At 53.5% G+C, this 24,872-nt stretch overlaps 1 long non-coding RNA gene across 2 annotated transcripts in view; it reads left to right on the top strand.

Moving 5' to 3' along the window:
* The window catches only part of LOC123285360 (uncharacterized), a 102,247-nt gene extending 77,605 nt beyond the window's left edge, over positions 1–24,642 (top strand). Inside the window, exons 4-8 of one of the 2 annotated variants that reach the window (XR_006527106.2) lie at positions 3,482–3,715; positions 3,846–3,908; positions 4,732–4,866; positions 19,560–19,704; positions 23,213–24,642. This is a non-coding gene — a long non-coding RNA (uncharacterized lncRNA). Of the gene's footprint in view, positions 1–3,481; positions 3,716–3,845; positions 3,909–4,731; positions 4,867–19,559; positions 19,705–23,170 lie in introns of both variants that reach the window. The other variant, XR_011502726.1, reaches the window with a different exon arrangement.
* The last annotated feature ends 230 nt before the right edge of the window (positions 24,643–24,872 follow it).

Genomic DNA, 24,872 nt, shown 5'->3' with positions numbered 1-24,872 from the left:
GGATGCTGGCATGGGTCTGCAGCCCTGCAGGCAGCAGCTGTCTGTAATGGAGGATGCTATGGTCATCACACAGCTGCACGGTCCCGCAGGCCTAATGGCCTTCTCTGCTGTTGCTGTCCATGTCTGGGCTTGGTTTGTCTGTCTACAAGCGCTAGCAGAGACCTCGAGGGCTGGGAGTGGGTCAACAAAAGATAAAGCACAGCCCCAGCCTGTTATCTCGGCTTCAGATATCGACATTGGCAGAATTTTCTGTGCTTGGAGAGGGAAAGCATTGAAACTCCTGCCAAGAGCAAAAACTGATTTGCCCACATGCTGTCCAGCCCTCTGATCTGTCCTTGGGGACAAATAAGGAAACTGGCTCTTTGATCCAAAGCTATTTTCATCTGCCTCTGAGCAGTGCTTGCGGTGCGTCTCGTGGTTCACAGGGACGGGGCTGGCGGCAGCGGAAGTAACCGGCCCCTCACCCCGGCCCTCTGAATGGGCACCTTTTGTCTTCCCTGAGAGTGCTGCCGGGGCCAGTTTGGGTCCTGTACTGATGGCGGCTGAGAACTGGTGTGTCTGAGCCCCGGCCAGCTGGTGCTGACCAGATGGTGAGGGGGGCAGAGGGGTCTGGAGTGCATCCTGTCCCCAGAAGTGCATGCTGCAGAGCTGGAGGCCTGGGTGGTGCCCACGCCTGCTCTCAGGCTCTCCTCCCCTGCCCTGACCCCTGGTCTGGCAGCCAGCCTTTGGCCTTTGTGTTGGCCCCCGCCTCCTACTGATGAGGATCAAGGCTGCCCCAGGGAGAAAAGCCCAAGGTGTCCTGCCCTACATACTGATCTACATCATCCTCTGGGAAGCAGGGGAGTCCTGCCTTAATCCGATCTGATTCTTCTCCAAAGTCCTAGGCCCACACAATAACCAGACCCCACCTGCATTGATATCATTTTCATGATTTTTTTCATGATATTTCCTTTGTCTTGTAAAGAAATAACTCACATAGCCATGCCTTATAAATGTAGCCCTGCCCTCAACACATTGCAGCTCTTCACTGCCCATGGGTCCTATCCTCATGCTACAGCTCTTTACTGCCCATGGGTCCTGTCCCCATGCCTGCAGCTCCTCCTGCCCATGGGTCCTGTCCCCGTGCCTGCAGCTCCTCCTGCCCAGGGGTCCTGTCCCCGTGCCTGCAGCTCCTCCTGCCCATGGGTCCTGTCCCCGTGCCTGCAGCTCCTCCTGCCCAGGGGTCCTGTCCCCGTGCCTGCAGCTCCTCCTGCCCATGGGTCCTGTCCCCGTGCCTGCAGCTCCTCCTGCCCATGGGTCCTGTCCCCACGCCTGCAGCTCCTCCTGCCCGTGGGTCCTGTCCCCGTGCCTGCAGCTCTTACTGCCCATGGGTCCTGTCCCCGTGCCTGCAGCTCCTCCTGCCCGTGGGTCCTGTCCCCGTGCCTGCAGCTCCTCCTGCCCATGGGTCCTGTCCCCGTGCCTGCAGCTCCTCCTGCCCATGGGTCCTGTCCCCACGCCTGCAGCTCTTCCTGCCCGTGGGTCCTGTCCCCACGCCTGCAGCTCTTCCTGCGCACGGGTCCTGTCCCCATGCTGCAGCTCTTACTGCCCAGGGGTCCTGTCCCCGTGCCTGCAGCTCTTCACTGCCCACGGGTCCTGTCCCCATGCTGCAGCTCTTCACTGCCCACGGGTCCTGTCCCCATGCCTGCAGCTCTCACTGCCCATGGGTCCTGTCCCCATTCCTGCAGCTCTTACTGCCCAGGGGTCCTGTCCCCATGCTACTCCATGCTATTCTCTGAATAAGAGAGCTACTGCCAGACCTCAAGAGTCCAAGAAATCTTTCTTTCGACTCCTTGACTCACCGAGCCTGCTCACTACCATCAGGGTCCAGCTGGGCGCTGGCTGCTGCGCTTCAATTCACCCACAACTCTGGGCAGAGACCACCCCCGATCTGCCCTGCCTGCCGCCCTTTCTGGGGTGGGGGAGCTCAGACAGAAGGGGTCCGAATTTTGCTGGCCTTGAGGGGTCATTCAGACAGGGATAAGCCTCAAGGAGGAAGGAGGGACTGCACAGCTGGGGAGGCTTGCTAGTGAAACCCGGAGATGGAAGTTGGCGTGCGGGCTGGTGTGAGATCCTATGCCAGCTCGCTGTACCGTTGCCGCAGAAGTGGCTGCCTTCCCTGTGCCCTGCCTCCAGTGTGCAGAGGTGGATACGGCTTGGAACCAGGTGTGACAGTTAATTTTATGTCAGCTTGACTGGGCCTCAAGGTGCCCAGACATTTAGTCAAACATTATTCTGGGTGTGTCTGTGAGGGAGTTGAAATTAGCATTTGAATGGGTGGACTGAGGAAAGCAGATGGCCCTCCCCAACGTGGGTGGGCCTCATCTGATCAGTTGAAGACCTGAATAGCACAGAAAGGTAAACACCTTCTGCCTGACTCCATTTTCCTGGGACATCGGTTCTTTCCTGCCTTTGGACTCAAACTGAAGCATTGGCTCTTTCTGGGTCTCGAGGCTGCTGGCTTTTGGATGGGAGCTACACCACTGGCTACCCTGGGTCTCCAGCTGACTAATGTCTGATCTTAATATAATAAGCCTCCATAATCGTGTGGATCAATTCCTTATAGTAAATTTCCTTACACATGCACCCCATTGGTTCTCTTTCTGAACACTGACTAATACACCAAGTGTCAAAGTTTGACTTTGATTCCAAAACATGCCCCTAAAACCTGGTAGCAGAGACATGGTCTTGACAGCCTCAGTTTTCAGTGGTGGGGGCCTGGCCTTCTGAAAGAGAAGGACTCAGCCCGCAAAGTCTCCAGTCTGCATGGAAATATCGCAGCTGCTTGCCCCTCCTGAGAGGTCAGGTTCTGGTGGGAGGAGGGGATGTGGATGGAGCCTAGAGGGTTGGGTCCCTGAGAGGGCCAGTGCCCTGCCCCCACACTGTCTGGGCTTGGAGCTGGTGGTGATAGAACGCACTGGGTTAAGTGTCGAGATCAAGCACCGGGTGAGCATGTACTTGACTCTCCCTGAGGAGAAGGGGGCAGAATCCTGAACTGACTGAATATTTACCCAATTGTTCAAATCAAATTTGCACACCACACAATTTTTTTCTAGGGTCAAGAGAGTTGCACCTGCAAATGTTGCCTTTTGTAGCTCTTAAGTAAAAATCAATTAGCTTATGAAATTTCTCTCAGTTCCTCTCTCTGCCTCCATCCTCCACTCCAGGTTTTGCCAGTGGAGCTGTACCACATTGTGGCCTGCCATCCTTTAAAAATGTATAAAAGTGTATCTGGTAGGGTGCTTTTGATCACAAGCAACAGGAAAAGCAGTTCAAACTAGTTGAAACAATAGAGAGACTTCTTTAACTAACTCAAATGAAAAGTCCAGACTGGAAGGGGCTTCAGGTGAGGCTTGCTCCAGTGGCTTGACAGTGTCATAAGGGCCATTTCTCCATATTGCCCTCCACAATAAGTCAGATTTAACTAATAACTGCTTCCTATCAGGTCCCAAGATGGCAGACTGTAGCTTCTTGGGCGGCCTGAGTCTTCTTTCACGTCCAGCCAGAAGGAGCCTTGGTTCTGGTGCTTACAGTTCTTGTAGGCACTGCCGGGATCAGCAGAGACATGTGCCCATCTCCATCCCAAGGACTGGATACAGGAGCTGGCTCAGCCCAGGACATGGGATGTGTGCTTGGAACCTGGAGAGGAAACACTTCACTGGGGGCTCAGGGTGGCCAGGTGAGCTTAGGGCTGTTGGGAAGGGGAGGGAGTAGAGAAGGTGAGGAGGTAGCAACAAGTGTCCCCTACAAATGGGATGCTGTGTTTTCACGTTTTATTAAAATTCATTTTTGCTACTGTCCTCCCACAGTTTTCCTACTCACTGGTGAGGAATCCGTCAGCTCAGCAGAAATGCTAAACTGGTACCGTCCAGGTGAGCGTGGGAAGGGTCCACCCCCTGCGGTTGGGCGGGCTTCGGAATCATGCTTCGTGGCCACCCCCACACTGGCCTTGTTCTGCTCACCCGTGAAATGGGTTGGTGGTCGGCTTTGTGAGGTCCCGGTGAGGACGAAGCCATGCTCCCTCCCGAGCGTCCTGCCCGCCTAGGGAAGGGTGTGGAAGCGCTCTTAGGAGGCACTATAGGTTCATGCAAACACGCAGAGTCTGCTCCCTGCCGAGCGCACTGGGGGTCTTGGTAACAGAGCAGATCCAAAGGGTAAAGGGGAGGAGGAGGCACAGGGGACGCAGGGCTGTGAGCCAGGACCCCATGAGCACCAGGCGGAGGGGAGGGACCCCAAGAGGAGTGAGGGCCCAGAGTCTTCTGCTAACCCTCCCTGCTGCTCCTAACAAGAACCTGGGGACCCGTCCTCAATTCACCGTCCAGCCGAACAGGAGTTACTGAAGGTGGCCGTGCTCCTACGTGGTCACTCCCTGGCCTGGTGTGGCTGTGAGCCTGATGCCGACAGCATCCTAGCTGCTGAGGGAGGGGAGCTCTGCAGTGCCCAGCTCAGGGCTGGTCCTGGGGTCACCGCCCGGCAGGCCCTCAGGGCAAAGGCACACTTGGAGCTGCAGCGCCCAGGGCTCTCAGAGCCGCCGAGTGTGGCAGGGAGGGGATGCTGGCAATGTGGTAGGGACAACCCGGGCCCCCGCCAACCCCAAAGGCGGGTCTATGGCTGGAGGTGGGGGGGTCTGGCCCTGCTGTGTGGTCTTGACCAAGATGTTTAAATTAACCCGGCCTCCGCTTCCTCATCTATAAGAACCTGGGTGATGAATGACCGCTCGGGGCCTTGGGAAGCACCCCCAAGGGCAGAGAGTGATCCTGTAACAAGATGTTACCGTGGGCCGCTTCTGTCGGTTCTGTTGAGACCCCAGATGCAGAGGAGAAGCAGATGGTAAGTGTCCCACCTTCGGAGGCGGGGGTGGCTACACGGGTGGGACTTGCGCTGTCAGTGGCAGCCGGTACTTCATGGCCTCAGGCTGCCACCTCCCGGGCCTCCTCCTCAACCTCCCCACCAGAGGTCCCAATTCAGCCCTCGGCCCATTTTCTCTGATGCTGCTGGCTCCCTTGGTGACCTTGGCCAGGCCCAGGTGCTGGGGCCCCAGGTATGTCTCCAGCCTGGCCTCTCTCCTCAACTCTGGACAGGAATACTGTCCGCCTGGTGGACACCTCCTGACCTCAGCCCACACGGGACTCCCAACCGCTGTCCCTGACCAGCACGATGGCCGTCTTCCCTGGCTCAGGGGACGGCAGCTCCATCCTTCCATTGGTCAGCCCAAGGCCCTGGGCTTGTCCTGGCCCTCACTTCCTCTTTCTCGTCACTTGCAGTGAAGTAGAAAATCCATTTGCCTCGATCTTGAAGACATACCCTGACTGTGACCCCTCTCACCACTTCCATTTCCTCTTCTGCGGCCCAAAGTTCACCTGGAGTTTTGTGCTGACCCCTCGCTGGTCCCCACAGCCACATTCCCCCACCCTAGACTGTCTGCTCTTAAAGCCAGCCAGAGCCAACCTTTTAAAATGCAAGATATAAGCTGCCGCTTCTGCTCAGAGGCCTGCAGCGGCCTCTCATCACTGGTTTACCATCATCACCCACCACTCTCCCTGTCTCACTTGGTCCTGTCTAGTTTGGCCTCCAGGTTGTTCTTAGAATATGCCAGGCCTATTGTCGCCCCAGGGCCCTTGCACTGCCCCATCCCTCTGCTCAGAATGCTCTCCCTCCACAGTCCACTCTCTCCACTTCCCCAGGCCCTTGCTCTAGCATCGCCTTCTCCCTGAGCCTCATATTTAAAGCTGCAGCCTCCTTCCCACTGCCCCGTGGCCCCGCCTTCGGGTTTCCCTCCCCAGCGTGGGCGGCATTCTGACACCGTGGGGTCTGCTGCACTGTTGTGCTTCCTTTTGTGTTCTCTCATGGCAGGACAGCTCCCCCAGGTCAGTGATTCTGTCTGTGCTGTTCTCTGAGGCCCCCCCACCCCCACCCCACGACAGCTCCTGGCTCAATAAATATTTGGGGAAGGAGGGGCACCTCTGGATGGTGTTAAAAGTTGAGCTTGAAGGAGGCAGGAGAGGGTTTCTTTGGGGAACAGTTGGGCTGCTCTGGGGCAGGCGGGAGAGGGACTTCAGGGAGACTAGGGGTCCTGACTCGTGCCCTGGGAGGTGCCGCTGGTGGGCTCTGGGCTGAGTCAGGTGTCAGCTGACGCCAGGGGAGACTGCCCGAGGGGCGGCAGGCTGGGACACACGGCCCGCCCTGTCACCTGAGGACCAGAGGTGTCCGTGCCCGAGACACCGGGCCGGGAGCAGCGGCGGAGAGGCCGTGAAGGGAGAGCCGGGGCGCCGGGCGGGCAGCGGAGCCCGACGGTCAGACAGGCCCGAGGGGGTTCCGTCCGGGCACCCGGGGCTCCTGTGGGCCGTCGCTCCAGCGAGGGGGACCGACCGTCAGGCCTCGTGTGCAGACGACGTCTGCGGGGTCCCGCCTGCGCCTGAGCTGCCAGAGGGGGTCCCCGCCGCGCGAAGGGCAGGTCAGCGGTAGGAGGGACGCGGTTTTGGACGGAAGGCGACAGGGAAACGTTTTGTTATATGAGCAAGAGCAGGAGACGCAGGACCCGGCGAGCTTCCTGCGGGGAGCAGGTCCGACGTCTGGGTTTCAAGGCGTGGTGGGAGCAACGAAGACAGACTGCACTGTCCCCACGCAGCCAGGCTTTGTCCCTGTCCTGGGGGCAGCTCCCTAAAGCAGGCCATGAGGCCACGTGCTGAGGACAGCCCGGAGGCGGCGGGCTGGTTGAGTCTGCCCCAGTCCACGGCCTGCCTGTGGCTGTGCAGGGAGTCGAAGGCCCCGGCGTGGGGGCGCTGTTGGGTGCTGGACCCCAACTCCCAAATGGGGGAGGGGCCTCCCCCTCCCCCGAGCAGGTGAGAGGGGCTTCGAGGGGGGCACTTGGGAAGGAGCACTGGGTTTTAGGGGGACACAAGGACTGGAGCCTGACTTTGGGTGGTGCGTCATCAGGACCACCCAGATGGTGCTGCAGTACCGCGCCCCCGCAGCTCAGAGGCCGCGCTCGGAGCTTCCGGCCACGGCAGCGCCCAGCGTGAGCTCGCAGAGGTTTCTGCTCACGCAGTCGCTCAGGGACCCTCCATCAGCTTCGCTGTGCTCTCCTGTTGCCCCAGCAGAGGGAAAAGAGGATGTGGCTAATTATGCCTTGAGCTTTAAAGCTTTCTCCAGGAGGTGACACAGCTCACAGTTGTCCACACGTCATTGTCCAGAGCAAATCACCTGACCACCCTTTGAAGAGGTGCATGGGGGTATGCATGGGGATGGAACGTCACCTGGAAGGCAGGGCCCCAGAAATATTTGGGGACCAGCACTAGTGACCACTGCTGCTGGGAGGAGCCCAGAGACAGGCTGTTAGGGACTGGCAGAGCAGGGGGAGGGGCGGGGCCCTTCTACCAACAGTGAGATGAAGGGTGTGTGCCACAGGGAGGGTTGTCTTGAAAGGACCATGGGGACCCCACAGAGGGATGGGCCCCAAAGCCTCGGTGGTGGGGCAGGACCTGAGAGCAACCAGCGCAGGAGGGCACTGCCTGTGCGGACGGCCCAGCAGGGGCCACAGAGGAGCCTGCAGACTGTCCGCGGGTGACATCAGCTTGCCCTGCTGGGCTGGGTAGTCTTTCCCTGTTCCCTCATTCCCCAGTCCTGCTCCCCAAGACTTCCCCATAACCTGGAGCTGCCTGGAACAGCAGCCACCGGCAGGGCGGGGTGGAGTGAGAGGGTGAGAGGAGCAGGCGGCCACTGTGTGACAGGGTCCAGTCCAGGGAGGGCTGGGCGGGCAGGGGAAGAAGCTTTGCCTGGGACTGAAACTGGATTCAACTGGCGTTATGAGATCACTGGCCGGGCTGGACTGTCTCTTGTCCTGGAGAGGCTGAGAGGCTGCGGGCCTGTCCAGGAGCCCCTCCGGGGCGTGGAAGACAAACTGGCTGATTTGAATGCGCGGCAGGAGCAGGAGCATGCTGCGACCCTCTCTCTCTGAGACGAACGATTCCATCTGGAATGGGGAACCTCGTCCTTGCCTGGCCTGCCTCCCGGACAGCATGATGCGCCAGTGAGAAAGGGCTGCATCGCCGGGTGCTGGGGGCCAGGAGGCTCTGTGAGGGGCACCCCAGGTGCTGGGAAGCAAGCCCTCTCTGGATGGCTCCCCCTCTGCACCCTGAGCTCCAGGGCCCTGCGGCCTCCCTTCCCCTCCCTCCCACTGCCTCCTTGCCTCCCGTGCTCCCCAGGCCCTGCCCTGGCCCTTGTGGCCCCCTCAGGGGCAGACATTCTCACAGGTGAGCCCACCACTGTGGGCCCAGAGCTGTGTGGGGGACAGCTGTAGACTGGGAGAGCTGGGGTGATGGGGGTGAGCCAGGAGGCAGCCAGCCGGGGGAAGGGACGGGGTGACCCGGACAGGAGAGGAGCTGGTGCCGTTAGTGCTGGGGTGGTGTCTGCGGGGGCGTATGGGCAGCAGGCAGGGGCCAGGCGGGCTGGGCCTGCGCTGAGGTTTCCTCCCACAGCGCCTCCCCTTGGGCCAGACGCAGCTCCGCGTCCCAGTCCTGCCGCTGGAGCACGTTCTAGGCCGGGGATGCCAGCTCTAAGCAAATGCTGGAAGGGGACCGTGCTGTGGAGAAGAGGGGAACAGGGAGCCCACAGAGATGAGGGATCAGGGGATGTGAGCCAGGAGCCCCAGGTGTGAGGGGTGGCTGCGGGACGCCAGGGCACTGTCAGGTGGGGCAGGGCTGCTGTGGCAGGAGAGGGGTGGGGCCGGGCCCTGCGGTCCCCATGGGGGCTGCCACCCCGTGTGAGTGGGGGGCCCTTGTAGGTTTTGAGCAGAGGGTGACAGGATCTGATGTAGATTTTAACAGGCTCGTTCCAACTTTGAGTCAAGAATACCCTGGAGGTGGGCAAGGGTGGGCAAGGGGTGCCAGCGGGGGCTCCTGCAGTCCGAGGGTGCAGGGCGGGGAGAGAGGCTGGGTTCCGGACATATTCTGAAGGTTGAGCTGAGAGGAATTGCTACGAGGGGGGATGACAAAAAGGAACCGGATGAGAATGTACCCAAGGTTTTTGGCCTGCCGATGGAAGGATGAGCGTGCGTTGATCGAATGGGGAAGGCTGGCAGGGAACAGTTTTGGGGGACAGGTGAAACACAGTCTAGTTTTGGACGTGGTAAGCTTGAGATGACCGTGAGGCCTTGAGCCGCTGTCTGGAGTAAGGGGTTGGGTTCTTCGCTCCTGCCTTTGGGGGAGGGGTGTGCATAGCAGGAGGCTGTATGTATGTCGGTGATACTGTGTTTGAAACCCTGGCGAGGGAGCCACCACAGGAGGGAGTGGAGACAGGAAGAGAGAGGTTCCAAACCGACGCCCAGGAGAGCTCCTGAGAGCGGCAGAGGAGGCTGAGAAGGAGCGGCCGGGAGCCAGTGTCTGGCAGGCAGCTGGGCAGGGGCTGCTGGGGAGGACACGGGCGCCCGTGCCAGTCAAAAGCTGGCCTGGGCCCAGGAGAACAGGCGTCAGCTCTCTGGAGTGGGGCTGGAAAACCTCCCTCCGGGTGAAGACTGAGGCCTCAGCTGGAGCAGGGCTCCCCGCTTCCTCCTGCTGAAGCAGCCACGTGGGGAGAGGGAGAGACTCCGCATTGCGGCCTGGTCTGCTGGCGCCCAGGCTGCCAGGGTGGCAGTTCTTCTGAGTTGGCTCTGGGCTGGGAGAGGGGTGCCAGAGGCTGGGGTGCTGCCATCGGCCCTGGAAAGAGGGTGGGTGGGGAGGCCTGTGTCTGGCCAGGCATAGCCCACTGCCTCCCTATCAGGAGATTAAGAAACTAAGGCTGGGAAGCTGTGTGATTTGCTGTGGGTCACACTGCCAAGGGCAGGCCGGGGCTCCCGGAATCTTCCCCCTGCTGGCCACCCATCTCTGTAGCACGGCTTTGTGAGAATGAACCACAGAGCAAGTTGCACAAAGTCACGGATGTTCTGGGGCCGTTTCCAGAAGGCTCAGATATGCACAACAGCGCTGGGTCTGGCTTAGGGTGCGCAGACATGCAGTGGGAGGACGAACGCCTGTGCAGAGTGGTGGGGGTCCACTCTAGCGGACCTGTGGCCTTTGTGTTCCAAGCTAGCGGTGCAGGCACAGGTGTCCTGCTGTTCCTTCTGCCTTAGCTCTGTGGGAACAGTGATGAGGGAGGGAAGAGAGGCTGACGGCAAGCCCCCAGGCAGCCCTCCCTGGACACCCTGGAGTGGAAGGAGCCTGGGGCGGCTGGCCCTTCCCGCTGTGTGCTGGGGGTGGGGGGTGGCTTGGGTTCCTTGGAGCTGCCCTCGTCATGGTCCAGGGGCACAGCCAGGCATGAGTCACTTGTTCTTGCCCTGTCTGGCCGTGAGGCGGCCTCTCCTCGCCTTCTCAGCCTGGGAGAGAGCTACAGACCCCTGTGGGGCTCCTTCTCTGTTTGAGGCTCCAGCTGCTCCTTTATTCTCCCCGAGTGGCCTCAGTGCCCCACTGTGCCAAGCTCTGCACCTCCTGTGGGACCCGCTAAGTGCCTTGTAGGTTGTGTTATGAGGACCAATGCTGCTCTGGGGCTGGCTTGGAACGACTTGCAGGAGCCAATGGCCACATTTTCAGAAATTCTGTGAGCCAGTCGTCAAACTGTCAGCCGCTTGAAACAGACGGTTTGGGAGCATTTACACCACAGACGTGGTTCTGCTACGTGGGCCTCAGGGCGTTTTTATGCTGGAGAGCTGATTGTTAAGCATTTGCCAGCACAGCACTGTGGAGCGCCCCGGGGAGACTTCCTGAACTTGCCCATCTGTGTGTCCGGCCACGTCCGCTCACACTCTCTCCCAGGTGTCCCGAGGCCCCTGAGGCCTGTCCGGCAGCAGTGTGGGCTGCGGAGGGTCACTCTCCTGCCCTGCCAGCACTCATGCTCTAAGCACATGTTGGGTGCTGCCTGGTAGGAGGAGCTCAGGCCCCTGAGTCCCACAGGCCCAGGTTTTACCTCTGGTTGTGGCTGTGCCAGTCTGGCGAAGTGACTTAGCCAGTTTCTCCCTGGTGACAGGATGTTAATGCCACCTGCACATAACCTCCACTGCCAGAAGGCCGGTGCCACTCCGGCACACGGCAGTGCTGCACCAGCCACAACCTCGAGCGGTGGGGCTGCTGCGCTTTGTCTGGGGACTTCTGCAGATGGACTCCGAGATGCCTCCCCCCTCCTTTCTCCGTTCAACGCCACTGGTCTGCAAGCAGATGTGCGCAGTACAAGGAGAACACTGCCTCGAGATCCCTTGCTGACGGAGGGAGTCACCCTCAGTGTCATCCTGGCGTGGGGGTGTGGAGGAAGGGGGCAAGTGTGCTCTCAGGGGTCCCAGCAGTGTGGGTGTGAGGAGCAGGAGCATGGGCGCGGGGCCTAAGGCTGCGTGGATGGGGAACGTGTGCATCTGGGTGTGGGAGGAGCTCCGGATGTGTGCGGATCTGGATTTCTGTGCAATGAATTTGTTGAATCCTGGCCCGGCTTGCAGATGGAGGACAGACACCGTCCTCGTGGTTGAGTTCAGTAGATCCTATACCCAAAGCTGACTCTCTCTCCTTTCTAGTCCCCACAGTGGCTCGGTGCTGGACCCCCACGGGGACCCCACATTGGCTGCTCACGGAGCGACTGTCTCCCGTTGTTATGGATCCAGTTGTGTCCCCTCCCCCCATTTATGTGTTGCAGCCCTAAACCTCAGTGTATTTGGAGATAGGGCATAAGGGTGGGCCCCGATCCATCCGACGGGGGCCCTTAGAAGAAGAGGAAGAGGCATCAGTCTCTCGCTCTCGCTCTCTCTCTCTCTCTCTCTCTCGCTCTCTCTGTGCTCACGGAGGAAGCCATGTGAGGACACAGCGAGCAGGCCGCCGTCTGCATGCCAGGAAGGATCTCTCAGCAGACACCCCCCGCCCGGCACCGTGATCTCAGACTTCAGCCTCCAGAGCTGCGAGGAACTGTCTGCTGTGGAAGCTGCCCCGGCTGCGGCGTTTGCCGTGGCAGCTGAGTGGACTGAGACGCCAGAGAGAGCTCTCTTTCGTGGAGCACCATGGGCTTCGCAGACGTTATTCCCACACAATATTTATTTGTCTTTGCATGATTTGTATGCATTATGCCACTAGATTGTCCCTGCTTTATAAATGAGGTGCCTGAAGCACAGTGAGGGGAAGTGACTCGCCCAAGGTCACCGTAGCAGAGCCAGAATTTGAGCCCAGGAGGGGGTCACCTGGCAGCCATGACCCTGACCCCACACCATGCTTGGGGTCTCTTCATGAAGCCCGTCGGTCTGACTCCTCCTGGCCCCTGCAGCCTGCGATGCTGTGACCTGAGGCGGCCTTGCCTGTGAACGGAGCCAGAGCCACTCAGTCCTTAGCACCCTGGGAATTAGGCACAGGACGAAACCCCCAGAGAGTGGGGCCAGTGCCAGGCCCGCAGCGATGGCTCTGTGCTGCACCCTGGCATTTTGATGGATGAAAAGCATTTCAAGTTTTCTTGTAAAAATGTCTGTTGTGGAAAGATAAGGTAATTTGGCACATGCAGCAGTGACTTCTTAACTAGTCTGTGCAAGAATGGTGTGCTTATTTTTAGCCTTGGGGCTGGGAGCACTGTGGCCCTAATCAGCTTCAGGGAATTGCTGGCCAGGCCAGCGCCAGTCCAGACCCAAAAGGCAGCTGGGCAGGGCCTGTGTCTGCCAAGGGTGCAGGCGGGACCCTCAGCTGCCCTCCTGGTGCCACATGCACTGGCCATGGGGGCAGTTGAGGAGCCCTGTAGAGAACCCAAACTTCAGAACCAGAGGGCCTGGAGCACTCTCAGTGGTCAGGGGGGACGCGTGCCCACCTCCGAGGTTGGGGGGCTGAGTGTGACACTGAGTCCTGAGTCCTGGGGCCCAGAGGCACTTGCCTGCCCTGTGACTCAGGCAGCTCCTTTCATCTGTGCAGTGGGAGGAAGAGATGAGATGAGCTCAGAGTCCTGGAGCCTGAGCCTGTCCAGCTGCCAGCTGGGGCGGGGCTGTGCCCTGGGTGGGTGCAGATGGGGCGAGTGCGTGGGGCAGAGTCTTCACCTGTCGTCTGTAGTGGCGCTCCTTCCTGTGGAGACCTCCTCGAGCCCCACCCGTGCCCTAGCCGAGCTGGAGTGGCGGACAAGGCATCCTCTTATTTGGCCAGTGCAGGACCCAAATTTCCCAATGGAAGTTTCCTCAGGGGCCACCGGGTGGAAGGGGGAGGTCCAGTGGGGAGCTTGTGTTCAGCCCCCCGTCTGACCTCCTTTGCAAGCTCCTCTGGGTGTGGCCCCTCCCTCTGCCTTGGCCAGGCCTCCACTCTTTTGCTGAAATCCTTAGCTCTGCTGATGCCTTGGTCCCACCCCAGTCTGGGAGCCCTGAGGGCTGACAGTGATGGGTCGCCTTGGGGTGCCCGGAGCAGCATAGGGGCTGGACCTGGGCAAGTGCGAGAGTAGAGGGACCACAGGGAAGACTGCTGTCCTTCGTGTCTCTGGGATTTGCTGTGTGACCCCATGACCCCCCTCCCTCTTCTCCCCAACACTCCAGATTCTCTGGCTCCAGAGGACTGCGAGGGGCTGGCCGCGGCTCTGGGCTCAGGTTTCTCCAGCAACTGGCTTTTCTTGGGGACCCTTCCCCCTCTCCTCCCACCTCCAGGCCTGTCTTGTTGGAGGGGACCCAGTGTCCTCACCCCAGTCTGCAAAGCATCCTTCCTCCATTTCCAGCAGCAGGAAGCCCAGAATCTTCTCTGCTCCTTGTGTGGCTACCCCTGTTAGCATCCTGGCTCAGCTTGGCCCTGCAAACTGCCCAGGAGGCTGTCAGCCTGTGTGCAGCCCACCCAACGCCTTCCTCCTCAGCACCCCCTCAGGGACCAGAGTGCTCAGGAGGGAAGAGGCGTGAGCACTTGGGGGCCCTACTCTCTGAGAGTGGGCTGCGCAGTCAGAGGGGGCTGTGGTTGCCTCTCAGTTCAGATGTTGACCAGCTGCGTGACCGAGCCTGTCGCCTCACCTCTCTGGGCACCGAGTCCTTCTGTGACAGGTGGGAGACGGGGTTATTGTGAGACCCGGGGAGATGCCTCCCGGCGCCCTCTGGGCATGGGGCTCCCCACAGTGCTCGCACAGGGCCCCCTGCTGCAGGCTGCCTCCCCTCAGGACTGCTGCAAAGCTGCCGTCAGGCTCAGATGCGCCCTGTTGTACTTTAGGTAGCAGTTTCCTTCTGTGTCTGGGGTGGGGGACAGTTGCCTCCATGGTCTCTGGATGCTCAGCTCAGTTTGGAATGGTGGTGAAAACTTCAGGCCCCAGCTCAGACAGGGCCTCAGCTGCTCCCCTGGGGCCGGCACTGTCCCACTTTCTGATTCTTAGAAATCACTCTCTGAGAAAATGCAAAATTCCTTTACCCTTGGGGCGCCCTTGGCAGCTCTGGGTACATTTCAGCCCATCCGTGCAAGGGCCAAATATTCCAGCTGGAAGCTGCAGCCCCAGCATGCGATCCTGCCGAGTAGGAGAAGGAAGTGGGTTGGAGATGTGATTTCTGATTAGCACGATACAAGGAGCAGCAGTCTGGTTCCTGGTGGAGAAGACAGTGAATTAATTGCACACTGATATGAGAGATGACACCCGATCTATGCAGCGCCCGGCCCTGCTGCAATCGTGTGTGTGATGGGTAATCACATCGTATTGCAAGCAAGTTGTGGCAGGGGTTCACTTACACTGCAGAATGACTAAACATCCCCGACACCCTCTCTCATCTCCTGATCACACTAGAGAACACGCTGCTCAGCAGAGGAAGCGCCAACAGCTGGGTCATGGCTCCCTGGTCCTTTGTCCAGCGAGGGAACTTCCCACCTCTGCACAGAAACCCTCTGAGCAAGTGTCATGGACTGAAAGTGTGTGTCCCCTACATTCATGGGTTGGAGCCCTAATCCCCAGTGTGACGGTATTTGGAGGCGGGGCCTTGGGAAGATAATTAAGTTTAGATGAGGTCATGAGGGTGGGGCCCCCATGACGGATTAACGTCCTTATGCAAAGAGAAAGAGGGGTCAGAGCTCTCTCTCTGCCTCGTGAGGACCCAGCAAGAAGGTGGCCATCTGCAAGCCAGGAAGAGGGACCTTCCCAGAGACTCAATCAGCTGGAACCTTGGTCTTAGACTTCCCAGTCTCCAGAACTGTGAGAAATAAGTGTCTGCTGTTTAGGCTGCCCACGCGGTGGTATTCTGTTCCAGCAGCCTGGGCTAAGACAGCGAGCAGGAGTCAGGAAATGCAGCCACTCCTGCAGGCGAAGCAGGCGCCGTCCACATGGCCCCAGGCCTCCCGCCATCTGAGGACCCACTTACACATTCACCAGTCCCTACAGGCTCGGTCAGTGCTCTTTACCTTTTATTAAAGAGCTGTTTGAAGCGAGGGACTGGGGTTTGCCGCGTTCCTTGTTCCTGTTCCTTGCAGAGTGTTAGATATTTTAAAAGTGTTTTCCTTTGATCCTTGCATCAATAAGCACTTTTGAGGCAGGCTTAAGATTTCATGGGGAAATCTTAAAGAATGGGGAAGCTGACTATTCACAGGGTGCCTACTATGTGCCGGGTACTGTCGCTGGCACCGGACAGAATAGGCAAACAGCCCCTCTTTGCAGAGCTGCATTCCAGCGGGGAGCAGACACATGAACCATGGGCATTCTATCATCAGACGGGAGGAGATTGCACGTGAACAAGTTAGAGCTGAATCAGTGGGATTAGGAGGCCCCAGGTGGGTGCAGGCAGGAAGTGGGTCACAATCCTATATGAAGGGTCAGAGCAAGCCTCGCTGACAAGGTGATGTTGAGAGGAGATTTGCAGGAGGTGAGGGAGTTAGCTATGTGGATATCCAGGTGAATTCTGTTCCAGGCAGAGGGAAGAGCCACTGCTGCAGCCCTAAGATGGGACATGCTGGAGGGCTCTGGGAACAGCCGGGAGGTGGAGTGGCTGGAGCCGGGGGAATGCCGGGAAAGCAGTGGCTCAGGTTAGAGGCCACATCACATAGGGCTTGGCAGGTCGTTGTGAAGACTCAGGATTTTGCTCTGAAATGGGAGCCCTGGGAGAGCTGGAGCCAAGGAGTAGCACGATCAGACCTTTATTTTATTTTATTTTTTTTTTATTAATGTTATGATAGGTTACAACCTTGTGAGATTTCAGTTGTACATTTTTGTTAGTCATGTTGTGGGTACACCACTTCCCCCTCTGTGCCCTCCCCCCACCCCCCCTTTTCCCTGGTAACCACCGATCAGATCTCCTTATCAATATACTAACTTCCACCTATGAGTGGAGTCATATAGAGTTCGTCTTTCTCTGACTGGCTTGTTTCGCTTAACATAATACCCTCGAGGTCCATCCACATTGTTGTGAATGGGCCAATTTTGTCTTTTTTTATGGCTGAGTAGTTTTCCATTGTGTATATATACCACATCTTCTTTATCCAATCATCAGTTTCTGGGCATGTAGGCTGGTTCCACAGATCAGACCTTTATTTTAAGAAGGTCATTGTGACTTTGTCTGGAAGCAAGGGTGGAGCCGGTGGAGTCCGTGGGAGCTACTGAATAATCCTGGTGAGAGGCCATGGCGGCTGACACCAGGCCATCTCAGTAGAGGGAAGTGGTCAGATTCTAGATATATTTTGAGTAGCGAGCCATCAAGATTTCCTGATGAACTGGGAGTGGGACGCAATGGAGCAGATGAGGCAGTGATGACCCCAGAGTTTTTTACCTGAGTGATTGAAAGGAGGGAGCGGAGTTGGGAAGGTGCAGTCAAGCAAGCTGGGGAGGAGTCATGAGTTCAGTCCTGAGCGGTTGAGTTTGAGTATCCCGGTGAGACTGCTGAGTAGGCGGTCGCCCAGTGTCCCAGAGCTTGTGAGGAGCAAGACTAGTAGAGGACTTAGACTTGCCAGGTCTCTCTGTCCAAGCCTCTCTCTGCTATTCCATGAGGATTTTCTCTCTTTTGGGAACAAGACAAGAGAAGGGACCTTGTGCAGCAAAAGTTGTATTTGCTTTGGGATTTGAAAGCCAGGATTCCCCCAGGATTCGACCTTTCCTCAAATGCCCTGGGTGGAGCCTCTGTGCAAACATGCGTTTGGAGGGCTTTGTGCAGTGGGGTGATTGTTCCTGCCCCGTCTCTCCCTTTCATCTGTGAGGTTCTAGAATGCAGGACTGGACTCGTCCATCTCTGGCTTCTCCGTGCCTGGCTTCTGAGGAGTCCTACAGAAGATACTCAGGGAGTGACTGTTTGTCACCCGGGGAAGCACGGCCACCTGACCTTACAGGAAACAAGGGTTTGAGGTGGCCCCCGTTTAAAGGGGGTCAACGCTTTCAGAGTCTGCGGATGTATTTCTGTCTAGAGCTGTGGCGTTTGGTGTGGGCTGGGGACTGTCAGGGCTGGCCACCTCCATGGCAGAAGTCCTGAATATCTTTCCCCAGTTATGTTTCTTTTGGTTTTTCTCTTTTTGGGAATTGTTCATTCATGTTCTTTGCCCATTTTTTTCTATTGGGTTGTCTGTCTTTTGCCTTTGGATTTGTGGGAATTCTTTATATATGTTGGCTACTAGTCTTTTGTTAAGCTGCAAGTATCTTCTCCCACTAGTGGCTGTGCTTTCATTTTGTTTTTATCTTTTGTTCATAAAATTGTAAAATTTTGTTATAATCAAATTCGTGATCTTTTCCTTTATGATATATTCTATGTCCTTTGAGAAAATTCTCTATAATGAGATCATAAAAGATATTTCTCAATATATTCTTCTAAAAGCTTTCAATTTTGACTTTTCATGTTTGGATTGTTAATTCACTTGGAATTGATGTTTGTATAAGTCAGGATTTGCTTTCATATTTTTTCATGTAGATGACATTGTCTTTGTATCATTTATGGAAAAATCTCTCTCCACTTATTTTAATGCCAACTCTCTCATACACCATTTTATAAAGCTGTGGGTCTGTTTCTGGGCTCCTGCTCTGTTCCATTCTCCTGTTTGTTGGACCCTGGACAATGCCACACTGCTTTAATGACTGTAGTTTTCTTATGACTCCTGATATTTGATAGGGTAAATACTCTTATTGGTTTCTTTCTTTTTTTCTTTTCTTCTTTTTTTTTTTTTGAGGAAGATTGGCCCTGAGCTAACATCTGTGCCAATCTTCCTCTATTTTATTTGTGAGATCCTGCCACAGCATGGCTCGATAAACGGTGCCAGGCCTGCGCCCAGGATCCAAACTGGCGAACCCCAGGCTGCCAAAGTGGAATGTGAACTTAACTGTTATGCCACTGGGCTGGCACCCCTATTTGTTTCTTTCTATTAAAAATTTTGGTGATATTTTGGCCAAAAATATTTTGGTCAGATACATTGTAAAGTCATTAATTTGTCAAGTGCCATGAAATACCCTGTTGGATTTTAATTGGAATTACATTGAATTTATAGCATAATTTGGAGAGAATTGATATCTATATGACATTGCATCTTCTCACCCATGAACATAGTAAAAGTCTTCATTTGTTTATATTTGCCTTCGTTTGTCTCAGTGCTGTCCTAGGACTTTCTCTACAGGCAGGGCTGCAGTCGTGCAGGTTGTGTATCTCTGTAACGTCTGTCTGTGTAATGATGCCCTGGGATCGTGCAGTGTACAAACCTCATGGCTGCCCAGGTCAACCACGTGTACAAGTCTTGCACAGCTGTTCTTAGATTTATTCCTAAGTATCTTATAGTTTTTGTTGCTACTATAAGTGTATCTTTCAAAATTTTACATTTTCTAACTTAATGTTTAACATTAATTTAATTTTCTGATTTAATGCAAACACACATTATCTTGTATCCAGTGAACTTGCTGAACTCTTTTATTAGTTCTAACAGTTTGTAGATTCTTTTAGATTTTTCTATGTAGACAACCATAATATTTACAAATAACAAAATATTTGTTTTTTCTTTTCTAATCCCTATATAAACTTTAAAAAAAAAGTGTTATTGAGCTGGCGCAGTGAGGAGTGAAGCAGTTGTAGTAGGTATCTTTGCTTATGCCCGACTTTAAATAAAATATGCTAATAAGCATGATATTGGCACTGGATATAGAGAGACAGCCCTTATCGAATGAAAGACATTCTCTCCTATTTCAAGTATGTGAAGAAGTACTTTTTCATTGATTTTTAAAAATCCGTTTGTAGCAAAATTACCATCCCCACCCCTTTCAATCTTTTAAGGTGGTAAATTATATTGCAATATTTTCTAATATTAAGTCAGTCTTGCTTTCCTAGGGTCGGGTTGGTCATGATACGTTCTTGTTTGTATTCACTACTGGGTTTGGTTTGCTAACATTTTATTTATGATACTGATCTCTATGTTCATGAGCATAACTAACATGGTTTTGACATCAAGGTTACACTACCCTCATAAAATGAGTGAGGAACATTCTCTCTGTCCGTTTGAATAGTTTGTACAATATTGGGGTTGTCTATTCCTTGACTGATTTTTTAGAATTCACCCTAAAATCATCTGGCAGCTGGGTTTGATTTTTCTCTCTGTCTCTTTATGGTCTTTCCGTATCTCTACTTCTCTCTCTCTCTCTCTCTGTAGATTTTCAAACACTGAATTTGAAATATGACGTACATCCGAAAAAAATTAAAATTAAAAAAAAAAGAAGAAAGTATGACGACTCTGAGTATCTGCGGCTGTATTTTAGTTCAGAAGAATCAACAGGGAATCGACAAGGATGACAAAGGTAATTTCCAGCCCTTTGATGATGAGATTGTGGGCTGCATTTCACATAAATTTTTGCTATGAAAAGAAATCCAGAGGCCTTTCCAGTGACTCCTAATATAAACTAGGACAGTGAAACCACTTGACTTGGGGTCTGAAAACAGATTTGAACTCAGATTTTGTCATTTTCTAGCTGACCAACTGTGGAAAAGTTGCTTAATTTCTTCGAGCCTCCATTTTCCTCATTTGTAAGCTGTGATAGCACAATGTTGTAAAAATTAAATTAAATTAGGTATATCATTAAAATTCATCCCCCATGTAGTCGGTATTCAAAATGCTTAAAAAATAAATCCCAAATTATATATATATATTAAAAAAAGCCTATTTAGCTTTTCCATTTCTTCTTGAGTCAGCTTTGGTAAGTAGCGTTTGTTAGGAAATTGCCTAAATTGTCTAAGTTTGCATAAAGTTTTAAATAATTCTCTGATTTTTAAAACTGCAGTCTCATTTTTCATCCATTTCTGGTTTTTGTCATTATCTTCCTTCTGCTTTCCTTGGAAAAGTTGTTTTTCTGTTACTGAGTGGATGCCTTGCTCGTTGGTCTTCAGGCCTTCCTTCTAATGTGGAACAAGCACGAGAGACTCTGAGCTTCTGTCTGAGGACCCCCACGAGTTTGGACATATCGTACTTCTATTATTGTTCTTTTTAAGTATCTTCTAATTAACATTTTGATTTCTTTTTTAGCCCATGAATTATTTCTAAGTATGGTTCCACATACTCAAAAGTATGCTTTGTTTATTTGTTTCTAGTTACTTTCCTGTGATTGATTTCTAACTTAACTGCACGATACAGCCTCTTTGAAACTTGTTGAGACTGGCATCAGGACGAGCATATCATCAATTTCTTGTTACTAATCTGTGGTTATTGAGAACTATGTGCACGTTTTGGTGTTTGTGCCTTATGGCTGTCAGCAGATCAAGCTCCTTAACTGTGTTGTTCAGATTCTCTGAAGCTGTGCAGTGTTTGCTGGGCTCCATCTGCTGATTGCCGCGAAGTGACTTAAAAGCTCTCGGTGAAGTTGTGGATTTTTTCCTGGTAATTAGGTCAATTTTTGCTTTATAAATATGAAGTTATGTTTTAGTTGTAGGCAATTTAGAGTGTTTACATCATTCTGATGATTCTTTCGTTTTTCCACTGTGTAGTGTATTCTCTAGTTTTCTTGATAATTTTTTTCTTTTTGTAGTATTTCCCTGGTATGTTTTTTTAAATTCTTTACTATTAACTTTTCTGTTTCCTTATGATTTAGGTGTGATTCCTGTAAACAAACTATTTCTGGATTATTCTTTTAATACAACCCAATAATCTTTGTTTTTCGTTTTTAAACAGGAACGTTTAGTCAGTATATATTTACTGTGATTATCGATGTGTTTAGGTTGCTTTCTGTCACTTGATTTTGTGCTTTCTGTCTTTCTACGACCTTCCCCTTTCTTTCTTGTCTTTTATTGGCATGACTGAGTTTTCTTAGTCCTCATTCTCTCCTCTGCTTGTTTGAGAGCTGTGTCTTCTATTTCTATTTATCTCATGATCGTATGTAGACTTTTTAAATCTTTTTATAACACATACATTTTTTTCAGTTTTATTGAGATATAACTGCCCTACAGCGCTGTATCAGTTTGAGTTGTAGAGCATAATGATTTGACTCCCATATATTGTGAAATGATCACACATTGAGTTTACCACAAGTTTAGTTAGCACCCATCATTTCATATAGATACAAAAAAAAAAGAAAAAGAAAAAATGGTTTTTTCCTTGTGATGAGAACTCTTACGATTAATTTCCTTAACTACTTTTGCGTATAACATATGGCAGTGTTAACTATAGTCACCATGTTGTACACTATGTCCCTGGTACTTATTTATCTCATGACTGGGAGTTTGTACCTTGTCCACTTTCATCCAGTTCCCCCTTCTCCTACCCGCCGCCTCTGGTAACTACAAATCTGACCTCTTTTTCTATGAGTTTGGTTTATTTTTTTCAGATTCCACATATAAATGAGATCATACAGCATTTGTCTTTCTCTATCTGACTTATTTCACTTAGCGTAATGCCCTCAAGCTCCATCCATGTTGTCACAAATGGCAGGATTTCTTTCTTTTTAAGGTTGAATAACATTCCATTGTACATATATACCACAACTTCTTTCTCCAGTCATCTGTCAGTGGACATTTAGGTTGCTCCATATCTTGGCTATTGTCAACAATGCTGCGGTGAAATGGGGGTGCAGACGCTCTTGGAAACAGTGTTTCCACTTCCTTCAGGTAAATACGCAGAAGTGAGATGGCTGGGTCATATGGTAGTTCTATTTTTAAGTTTTTGAAGAATCTCCATACTGTTTTCCATAGTGGCTGCACCAATTTACATTCCCACCAACATTGTACAAGGGTTCCCTTTTCTCCACCCCCTCGCCCACACTTGTTATCTCCTGTCTTTTTGATGACATTCATTCTAACAGGTGTAAAGTGATATCTCATATGGTTTTGATTTGCATTTCCCTGATGATTAATGGTGTTGAGCATCTTTTCACATACCTGTTGGTCACCTGTATGTCTTCTTTGGAAAAATGTCTATTCAGGTTCTTTGCACATTTTTAAATTAGATTATTTGTTTTTTGCTATTGAATTCTATGAGCTCTTTATATATTTTGGATATTAACCTCTGATCAGATATATGATTTCCAGATATTTTTTCCTCTTCTATAGGATGTCTTCATTTTGTCAATCATTTCCTTTGCTGTGCAGAAGCTTTGTAGTTTGCTGTAGCCCTACTTGTTTATTTTTGATTTTGTTGTTTGTGCTTTAGGTGTCAAATCCAAAAAATCACTGCTGAGACCAAGGAGGTTTTTTTTCCTGTTTTCTTCTAGGAGTTTCCTGTCTTACGTTTAAAAACACTCACTGGAGAAAACAGTCTTTTTAATAAATGGTGCTGGGAAAATTGAATATTCACACGTAATGGAATGAAACTAGACCCCCATTTATATCCCTCACAAAAATTAACTCGAAATGGGTTAAACACATAAACTTTTAACATGTCAACAAGTCTAAAAGTGGTCAGCCCTGCCCCCTGTCCCCAGACGCTCCTGGACCCTGAGAGTGTTTTTCCTCCGATCACCGTCCTTCTGCTTAACTTCCCTGTTGCTTGGGATGGCTCTCGTCCCAGCAGGTTTCCTGGTGGCAGGAACTCTGTCGCTGGTCCCTGCTGCATTCGCAGGGCCTGGAGCAGCTGGGGGCACGTGGCAGGAGCTCAGTAGAATGTTGAACGATTGGACGTTGTTGCTATTCATCCTTTAAGTTCTGTTATGTTATGCTTCCCGCGTTCGTCAGGATCGTTGTTATTGTTTTATATGTTTATTGAGTGGCTGCCACTTTTCCCTTCGTTAGGAGCACAGCAGGAAGTTTTTCTGAGATGAAATGTGTTCTCTCCTAAACTAGGGTAAGCCTTATGCATTGATGAGCCACTTCCCTGGTCCCCAGGTTGCGGCATCTTCCAGTTTGCGTTTCTACACCTCAGAAAGCACGTGCTGTTCCGGGCCCTTCAAGAGTTCCCCAGGCTGGAAAGCGTCTCTGAAATAGTGTGCGCTGGCCCTGGTCCGCCTCTCTGCCACGACGGAGAACAGACTTTCAACACACACGCCAGGGAGTTTAGGAGAGGGCTCCCTAATTCTCCCCCTTTCCCACATCATCGGTTCCCTCCTTGTTCGTTCCAGATCGTTCCCATGAGCATACAAATGTGCTGTCATTTCTCCCATCTGGGCAGCAACCCTCCTCCAGATACCCCCCGAGAGGGGCATGTTTCGAGCTGGAGCCGGCACGGCTGCAGATGGACTGGCTGCATCCCAGAGATCGGTGCTGAGGCTGACACCGGGTGTCTGGTCTTCTCTCTGCCCTGCAGGGGTCTGCAGGCTGCTGCACATGAAGCTTGTCCTCCTGAGTGGGCAGTGGGAGTAGAAAGGGTCACAGGGGAAGGGCCTAGGCGCCTTGGGCTGTGTATCCTCCTTGCAAGTGTCAGGGGAGCCTGGAGCATGTCCTCTCCTGCTCTCCAGACAAGGCCTCTGCCCGCTGCTGCCAGATCTCTGGAGTCTGCAGAGGTGGGCTCGCCCCCAGGCACAGCATTGCCTCCTGGGCCCAGGAGCAGGTGGATGTGCAGCCCAGAGCCCTTATGGGACACTCCTTGGACTGGGAGAAGCACTGCCGTCAAGGGACATTGAGTCCTGGGGGGCCTGAGATGGGCAGAGCAGTAAGAGGAGGGGGCTGGCTCAGTGAGGAGGAGGTTGGCCCCAGAGGCAGGTATAAGAGGGCCCTCAAGACAGGCTGTGGTCAGCTGTCATCCTGCTGACCTGCTGCTCCTCCAGGTCAGGCCGGACCTGTCGGCACCAAGGCTCCAGGCCTCTGTGGGGCGCCTGGGCGCTGCTGCGGTTCCCCTCAGCTGATCGGGCTCCAAAGGCCCTGGCCTCCCCTTGAAGCTGTGGGGGGCACGCAGGAGGGACAGCTGCCCCGGGTCCTCTCTGAGCCCACACAGGGGCCGACTGGATTGACCCTCGCCCTCACTGTGGCCGTGTGAGCAGAGCCCGACCTGCTGCGTCTCACCTCCCTCCCTGTCCTGTGGGCCCTCCTCGGGCGAAGTCAGGGGAGTCAATAAGACTGTCTGTGCAAAGGTCCTGCGCAGAGCCTGATGCACAGTCAGCTCTTTCTAAGGACTGTGCTCTCTCCTGTCACCACCTTGGCTTGTGTGGTAACTGAGTCGGGCCCGGGGCCTCCATGTAATCATCTGCTAAACAGAGTTAATAGGCCGTGTTCTCCTAACCTCCCAGGACTACTGAGAGAAACGAGTCAGAGAGTGGACTTGAGAAACGCTCACTCCAGGCCACAGGCCTGCACACGGCGTCTCCAGCTCGGCCCCAGCACCCCCCCCCCACCCCCCCCCACCCCCCCCCACCCCCGGCAGAACGAGAGCCCTCTGCTTCCACCTGCTGAGCCCCGGGAATCCCCTGGGCTCTTCACTCAGACGACTTCGCTTGTCTGCTCCCAGCACGTGTCTCCTCCCTTGGACGCCCGGCCCGTCTCCCCTGACAAGACTAGTGCAGGCCCTTCCCTGGGCCCAGGCTCCATGCCCCTTCACCCCAGAGCCCGTCCC

This window comes from Equus asinus, chromosome 4, assembly GCF_041296235.1.
Source record: "Equus asinus isolate D_3611 breed Donkey chromosome 4, EquAss-T2T_v2, whole genome shotgun sequence".
NCBI classification, from domain to species: domain Eukaryota; kingdom Metazoa; phylum Chordata; class Mammalia; order Perissodactyla; family Equidae; genus Equus; species Equus asinus.
The sequence above is the reverse complement of the archived record's forward strand: the minus strand, read 5'-3'. Positions and strand labels throughout refer to the sequence as shown.